The 8,270-nt window shown below is 43.0% G+C and overlaps 1 long non-coding RNA gene across 1 annotated transcript; it reads right to left on the reverse strand.

Annotated features, from left to right (window-relative positions):
* Nucleotides 1–3,795: 3,795 nt before the first annotated feature.
* Nucleotides 3,796–4,917, reverse strand: LOC108027636 (uncharacterized). Its single transcript, XR_001768338.3, has 4 exons — nt 4,716–4,917; nt 4,496–4,655; nt 4,225–4,441; nt 3,796–4,169 (listed from the first exon to the last, which is right to left on the reverse strand). It is a non-coding gene; the product is annotated as an uncharacterized LOC108027636 (long non-coding RNA).
* Nucleotides 4,918–8,270: the final 3,353 nt, after the last annotated feature.

Raw genomic sequence — 8,270 nt, forward strand, 5'->3', positions numbered from 1 at the left:
TTTTCAGTGAAGCAAAAAGTCTTTTGCGTATGTATTGGTATACATACAAAAAAACTGCCTTTCCTTTTTAAATAATTGTGCTTTAAAACATAAATTTTCATGTAATTTTATCGAAAGAAAATTCTTCTTGCCTGGAATCGTCCGTTTCCCTGCGTCATAATTCAAAGTGCTCCGCGTTTGAAAACTCGAAGTTAAACGAATTTACGCAGATTGTGCAGATTTGTGCACATTAAGAAAATTTGCCTCCTTTTCAGAATTAAAAGCTGTACAACATACACTTGGACGCACACCAATACACAGACATATATTTTTTGTAAGCCTAAGTTTAATTTTTTTTTTCAAAAGAATTACCTTTGAGAATCGATATGTTGGTACACACAACACATTATACAAACCAGTACGATTGATGTCCAACAAAAATTTAATCAATAACTTGTTACACTTTTGAGCTTCACACTTTCAAAGTTACCAACAAGTAATGCGAATTTACAAGCACCTGCTTTTTGGTTGAAACAGCTGACCTTAACAGCCGATAGTTTCAACAGTGCAATGTTTATTAACATTCCTGGAACTGAAGTTTACAGAGCCATATGTTTAGAACATGTTTTCATAAAAAAAACTCAAATAATGATTAAATACAACAAATTCGGTCGATTCCCCATAATGCACATGGTATGATATCTAACGGATATCTGATAGTCATAGTATTTACTTCCCTGTGTAATTGTGCATTTATCCGGACTTAGACCCGAGAGCTATATTTGTTCTCGTCGTTTGCCTGGATAGAACGGTTAGGAGAAACATGAATTAATATTATTGTACTTACCATATTCATTAAATGTTTGTAAAACCCAGAATGTATGAGTAGGTAGTCCGAGTGCGGGAGATGAAACCGCCGTAGTCGCGAGCTGTCTCATTAGGGGTACTCTGCCCTGAGAAAGACTGAGCTAGCGGCACTGCCACGGAAAAACATGCAGAAAAATATGCAAAAAATAAAAAAGTATGACCCTGACGCTCCCGTCATCCCGAAGTGCGGCTTACAACACAAATTGTAATTGCTAGGAAATGGTGTCAGGGGGCATCAGCTGAGTAGTAAGATCGGAAATAGAGCGGGAGGCTATTCGGCGAACATTGCCGACGTATTGCTCCTGGTCATCTTGGCACACCTGGTACACCATCGGTCGCCCAGGGTCCTTGATCGTCGAAGCGCAGTAGCAACTTCCGGTTCCGGAGCAGAAGAACTCGCGAAGCTGAATCTGAAACGGGATACAGCGGCGGATTCGGCTTCATGGACATGATGAAGTTGCTGAACGAGGCCTTAGGACAGCCTAGAGCAGACCACAGCCTCTCCAGGAGGGCACAAGTAGCCAAGCATCCATGGCGCCCACTCCGTCGGATCCAGAAAGCGGCGCAAATAACCCAGCGGAAACTAGTCAACGGCAGGAGACGGAGAGATGCTGCTCAAGACCGCCGGAATTGCCGCCCAGGCAGCGACCTCAACCGGTGGATGACTCGCAGGCGATCGAGAGTAGCTTGAGCCTGGGACCGGAGTACCATCCGCCAGGCAGGAGTGATCGCCAGGCACGCAGTTGTATGCCAATGCGGGAGCACGGAAACCGCTACATCCGAGTGGACCGCTGGAACCTTTCCTTCGGCGGCGAGGACGATAGCCATTCTGTAGAGGTTTTCGTGTTCCGTCTGGAATTTCTACAGCGGCAACATCAGTGTCCTTCTTTTGGGCAGAGAAAATGAGTCCTGAGTGGACACTTGGGCCCGGACGGCTTTTGGCGAGGATCGATCCATTATCGGACGCGTGGAGCTGCCTGGAAATACAAAGGCGTAAGTAAGCCGTTCTACCTTTGCCTATACGTGGAACAGGGTGCGTACTTTGGAGTCGACTTCTGGTGGGCGTTCGGACTAGCTTCAACCGTTGTAGGCGAGAGGCAGCTGAAGAAATCCATGCCAGTCAGATGGAGCATTACGCCGATCAGGAAGATTAGGACGAGGTACAGGAAGAACCCGAATCCTGGAGCCTTTCTGCGGAGGAAAAACTGGCATTAGATAATGTCAAGGAGGAGTTCCTTACCTTTGAAAGAGATGACAGAGTCACCAGTCACTCCATTGGGCTGATGAAAGGAGCTCGGCTGTTCAAAGATCGTCCGTATCCGATGTCGCCAGCGAAGCAAAAGGTGGTCAAAAAGGAAGCAATAAGATGCTGGAGCTGGGTGTCATCGAGGAGAGCCAAAGCCCATGGAGCAATGGCACATAAAAAGTGTCGAGGCCGGGAAAAGACAGGTTCTGTCTGGATGCCCGAAAGTTGTAAGGGTTGACCATAAAGGATGCAACCCTCTGCCCAGCATTGAACGAATCCTCTCCAGGATAGGTCAGACGCACTACATCTCCAGCATAGAACTCAAGTTTGCGTTTTGGCAGATTGAACTGGAAGACAGAACCAAGGAGTACACGGCAGTTGTACCATCCATGAAGGAAGTGCGAGCCTTCATCGGCACAGCAGGCCCTGGTTCATGCGGATTTCAAGAAACATTTCTACATCTAGTGTGACGCATCCCACGTTGGCGTCGGCGCGGTATTGTTTCAGTGGATGCAGGTCAAAATCAAAAGAAGAAGCTGTACACTGATTTTCTGGGGAAGCATCCGAGGTACAAAAGTGGGCATGCTTGGATATTCATCGTGGTGGACCACTTCTCGAAGTACACCTTCCTAAAGGCGATGAAAGAGGCGACGGCGACGAACGTAGTGAATTTCTTGGTAAACAAGTTATTTAACAAGTTTGGGGTGTCTGAGACGATACATTCGGACAATGGCAAACAGTTCGTATGTAAGGCGCTTGAGCAGATGATTGACGGCTTCGGTATACGGAACCTGAAGTCTCCAAAATACAACCACAGAGCAATGCCTCAGAGAGATTAAACAGGAACGTCTTGGCCGCAAGTCGCAACTTCTTGGACGACGGTCACCCTGAATGGCATGCACATCTGCCGGAGATTGAGGGGGCCATCCGAAACACTGTCCACTCAGCCACAGGAGCGAAGCCGTCCTTCACCATATCCATTTCCAGCTAACTTGCCAGACGCCGAAACTTCGTGCTGAGTGATTTCAGTCAATCCTTTAACGCCAATTTTGCTCGCAAGTAATTAAAGGTCAGGGTGGTCAAATCCGACGGCGGCAATGCATACTTGCGGAAGGCCGCAGCTTGGAAGTGTATCACGCCAAGGACATCCGGCTGTGATCTGAAAGAAGGATATACAAAATAAGCGAGCAGCGCCATCACAACTGCTATAATTTCCGTCATGCGTGGGCCCCGCGTTAAGCGCCGATCGAACTCCAAGATGGTATCAGTTCCGGGTTTTGTCCTATTCTATCGCCAAAGCTACCAATTATTTTGTCGTACTGCTAAAACTCCGGGTAGCACCTCTCGAAATCTTTGGTTGAAGTTTCAATTGGAGTCGATAATGGGAGAAACTCAATCGATAGGTTAGGTCGATAGGGCGATAGTTGCAGCAGCGGGATGAATATGGCGTACGATCTGGTCATTTGAGGATTAATCCCGGTTCGCTGAGATTACCTTAAATGGCATTCATGTGTCTAACGACCCAATTTTAGGAGAGACCATGTAATATGGCGGGGGAAAAGCGAAGATGATAAGCATATATTGGTATAGTCACAGCGATATTTTCCAACCAGGCAGATGCAGCTGCCTTCCGTGCTAAGTAAAGTTTTGTGCTTAAAACAGAAACATTCCGAAACAAAGGGCCCTGGAGATTTACTTGGGAGTTTCACTATATTGTTGGGAGTTCTGCCACGATACTACATACTACAAACAATTTGGCGCCGACGACATCCAGATTTTCCCGGTAAGTCCGTTCAGGAATACAACGTTCACCTCATCTCGGGATCTTTCAGTCGTCGCATCGCGGCGTGACAAATTACCGCCATTTTTTTGGGGTGGCCGAATCGATTCCGCCAGGCATCCACCTCGAAGACCAATATAGCCGCTGGCCTCCGACAAAAAAGTAATCAGGCCGACAATAATCGCCCTCCGTGCCGTGAAATATAAAAAGATACATATAAATAGTATTTACTTCCCTGTGTAATTGTGCATTTATCCGGATATCGACCCGATAGCCATATTTGCTCTCGTCGTCTGCCTAGAAGTATCGCGAGTATTAGTTAAATGGTATAGATTACAGTGCAGTTACGTACATTTCAGCCTGTCGTTTCTTTTTCCTAGGACCTTCTCAGGATTAGGTGACCCAAGCCGCACGCCTCGCGTGTGTTCTTTTTAAGGGCAATGTTTCCATGCAAGCTCTACGAATACACAACTGGTAAAGTGTAGTCGGTAGTCTTTTCCTGGCAAAACAGATAATCAGCTTTGACCGAGTTTATCTTGAAAAAGTTGGCCAAGTTTTGGTCTAGAAGGCTAAGGAAGGATAGATCGGTTAGTGAAAACATGAATTTATGTTATTGTACTTACCATATTCATTAAATGTTTATAAAACCCACAATATGTGAGGAAGTAGTTCCAGTGGGGGAGATAAAACCGCCGTAGTCGAGTGGAGGGGCGCCGTCCGAGCGAGTATGGGTGGTGCCCAGCAGCATCTATAGGGTACCCATGATTGGTAGTGAGCACTTGGCTAAGTAATCAATAGCTACCAAATAAAACACTTTTTTTGTCAATGCTTATAAATATTTACCTTTCTTTACATTTTGTTCTTAGTAATGACCAAAATATCAGTGATGTGAGACAGCGGAGTTGTCGATATTTTATGTTGCGAGCTGTGGCATTAGGGCATACTGAGAAAGACTGAGCTAGCGGCACTGCTACCAAAAATATGCAGTTCGTAAAAAAATCAATCTCTTGATCCATTAATTATTTTTAATATTGATTATGTTTAATAAAAATGTTTATACTTAATTAATGATGGGAATAAATGAACTTATTTTTTCAATTTTCGTAGACTTATAATAAGCTTTACTTATAAATTCTATTCACATTTTATATATTATTTACAGGGACTCGCGCTTTCAAGTTAGAATTTTATGTTCTTATAAAAAATTATGTTTATTTACTAACTCTGTTGATGTTGATGGTCGCCGCACCGGTTAGGTTGGTTAAATTATTAGAAACGTGAGGCGGAGCTGTCACAGTAAAGAACTTGAGTTGAATTAATACTTTTATAAGCGTGGAGGGTCTGCTCGGTCGCTATTTTATATCAAAACTGAATACAAAAATGTAAGCTTAGAAAAAATTTTCCAACAGCGGCCACGCAAAAATAAATATAAATAAATTTAAAATACTTATGTAAATAAATATATTGAAATGAATGAAATTGCATTTTAAATAGACACAAACAACAAAAACAGAAATTGAATTACTTAACTGGAAAGCACCGGCACACCTAAAAAAACATCAAAAACATGTAAAGAACAATCCATTCGAAACAAAAAAGTTGCCTACTTTATATTCAGTAAGCGCAAACTACCAAAATGGTAGCCATTAACTTTTTCGCTCTCTAGTGGGGTACTTTGACCGTAAACTGTAGATTAATTCATAAATTTGTGGAAAACTTGAGCTAGTTTCACCCAAAATTCAGTACATTTTTTGTACACTTCAGATCACATTGAATAAAAAAATATGCAACCAATGGCAACTGTGGTGGTGGCATATTAATGTTAGTGAACCCATGACTTCTCCCTATTTGTTAAGCCACTAAGACCGATTTTATGTAGATTTTTACATTACAGATCATATTGAATAAAAAATATGCCGCCAATGGCATATGTGGTCTCTCCAGCTGCAGGGCTACGATTTCAGCATTGAACATCGCAACGGCAGCGAGAACGTAGTCGCAGACTCTCTATCGCGCATCATCCAGCAGATCCGGATAGATCCGACGGAGTTACTGCGATTCGAAATGACCGAATTTTCTAGAGAGGATTACACGAAATTAGTGCAAAACGTGGAGACAGGGAGCACATATCAGACCTCAAGGTGGACGGCGGACTAAGCCTGCTCATTTGGACCCCAAGGCTGTACATGGCGGGATGACGAATGGAGATCCTGCGGCAACAGTTCGATTGACCAGGAATGACTGTGCAGGTGCGCGAATACGATCGGGGTTGCGAGGTGTGGAAAGAGTCTAAAGCGCCAAACTTCAGGATGCAGGTCACAATCGAAAGAACTGATTTTCTGGGGAAGCATCCGAGGTACAAAAGTGGGCTTGCTTCGATATTCATCGTGGTGGACCACTTCTCGAAGTACACCTTCCTAAAGGCGACGAAGTAGGCGACGGCGACGAACGTAGTGAATTTCTTGGTAAACAAGTTATTTAACAAGTTTGGGGTGTCTGAGACGATACATTCGGACAATGGCAAACAGTTCGTATGTAAGGCGCTTGAGCAGATGATTGACGGCTTCGGTATACGGAACCTGAAGTCTCCAAAATACAACCACAGAGCAATGCCTCAGAGAGATTAAACAGGAACGTCTTGGCCGCAATTCGCAACTTCTTGGACGACGGTCACCCTGAATGGCATGCACATCTGCCGGAGATTGAGGGGGCCATCCGAAACACTGTCCACTCAGCCACAGGAGCAAAGCCGTCCTTCACCATATCCATTTCCAGCTACAAGTTAGCCAGACGCCGAAACTTCGTGCTGAGTGATTTCAGTCAATCCTTTAACGCCAATTTTGCTCGCAAGTAATTAAAGGTCAGGGTGGTCAAATCCGACGGCGGCAATGCATACTTGCGGAAGGCCGCAGCTTGGGAGTGTATCACGCCAAGGACATCCGGCAGTGATCTGAAAGAAGGATATACAAAATAAGCGAGCAGCGCCATCACAACTGCTATAATTTCCGTCATGCGTGGGCCCCGCGTTAAGCGCCGATCGAACTCCAAGATGGTATCAGTTCCGGGTTTTGTCCTATTCTATCGCCAAATCTACCAATTATTTTGTCGTACTGCTAAAACTCCGGGTAGCACCTCTCGAAATCTTTGGTTGATGTTTCAATTGGAGTCGATAATGGGAGAAACTCAATCGATAGGTTAGGTCGATAGGGCGATAGTTGCAGCAGCGGGATGAATATGGCGTACGATCTGGTCATTTGAGGATTAATCCCGGTTCGCTGAGGTTACCTTAAATGGCATTCATGTGTCTAACGACCCAATTTTAGGAGAGACCATGTAATATGGCGGGGGAAAAGCGAAGATGATAAGCATATATTGGTATAGTCACAGCCATATTTTCCAACCAGGCAGATGCAGCTGCACTCCGTGCTAAGTAAAGTTTTGTGCTTAAAATTAAAATTAAGTAAAAGTGAGTAATAGGATAGTTAACATAGAAACATTCCGAAACAAAGGGCTCTGGAGATTTTCTTGGGAGTTTCACTATATTGTTGGGAGTTCTGCCACGATACTACATACTACAAACAATTTGTCGCTATTGTAATTTAATAATATAGAAATAATACAATTAAGTATTAACCAGACAACCACCAATGAATAAATAATAACGCCCAATTAGATTTTAGGTCTACCACACGCTCTCAATGCCAGAAAGGAAGTGAACGAGAATATCGATAGGTCAAGAGATCAACGAACAGGCGTGATAGATGTCAAGACAACAACGAACACATTTTGGTGTGCATAATTAATAATGAGACTTTTGCATATTTGAAGATGCAAATTTCAACACGCCGCCTCAAAAGTTACATTGATTATCACTTCGATTCTTGACATGAGTTTGTGCTTTAATGTTTATTTATATCTTCATTTTTTTTTTATATTCTTATTCTGGGGGTTCAATTCTTTTTAGATCTAGCATTTGCTACTGGAGTTGGGAAAAACCCAGTAAAACCCAACTAGATCAAAAATCAAATTAACATTAGTAGGGTTTTTACATAAATGAAATTAAACAGTTTATAAACTTAATTCAATTAATTAAGATAAAATTAATGACAAGTACTTCATGAGATCCATTTAGGGAAAATAATCAAGTATATGAATTCGATTCAATTACTTAAGGCTTAGTAGGTATGAGAAATTGAAATTAATAACATAAAAAAAAAGATCCATTTCACATATGGCTTCTAAAGGTGATGAATTTTCAGCAATCATTCCCATAGTTCGTAGTTTATTTATTCTAGCTGGCTTCTCAGGGAAATAAACCGAGCAGTTGGTAATGACTTCGTCAGTATATCAGCTAGTTGCAAATCTGTGGGAATATACTTTACACAAATTAGTTTCTTT

Source organism: Drosophila biarmipes, unplaced genomic scaffold (genome assembly GCF_025231255.1).
Source record: "Drosophila biarmipes strain raj3 unplaced genomic scaffold, RU_DBia_V1.1 ptg000007l, whole genome shotgun sequence".
NCBI classification, from domain to species: Eukaryota; Metazoa; Arthropoda; class Insecta; order Diptera; family Drosophilidae; genus Drosophila; species Drosophila biarmipes.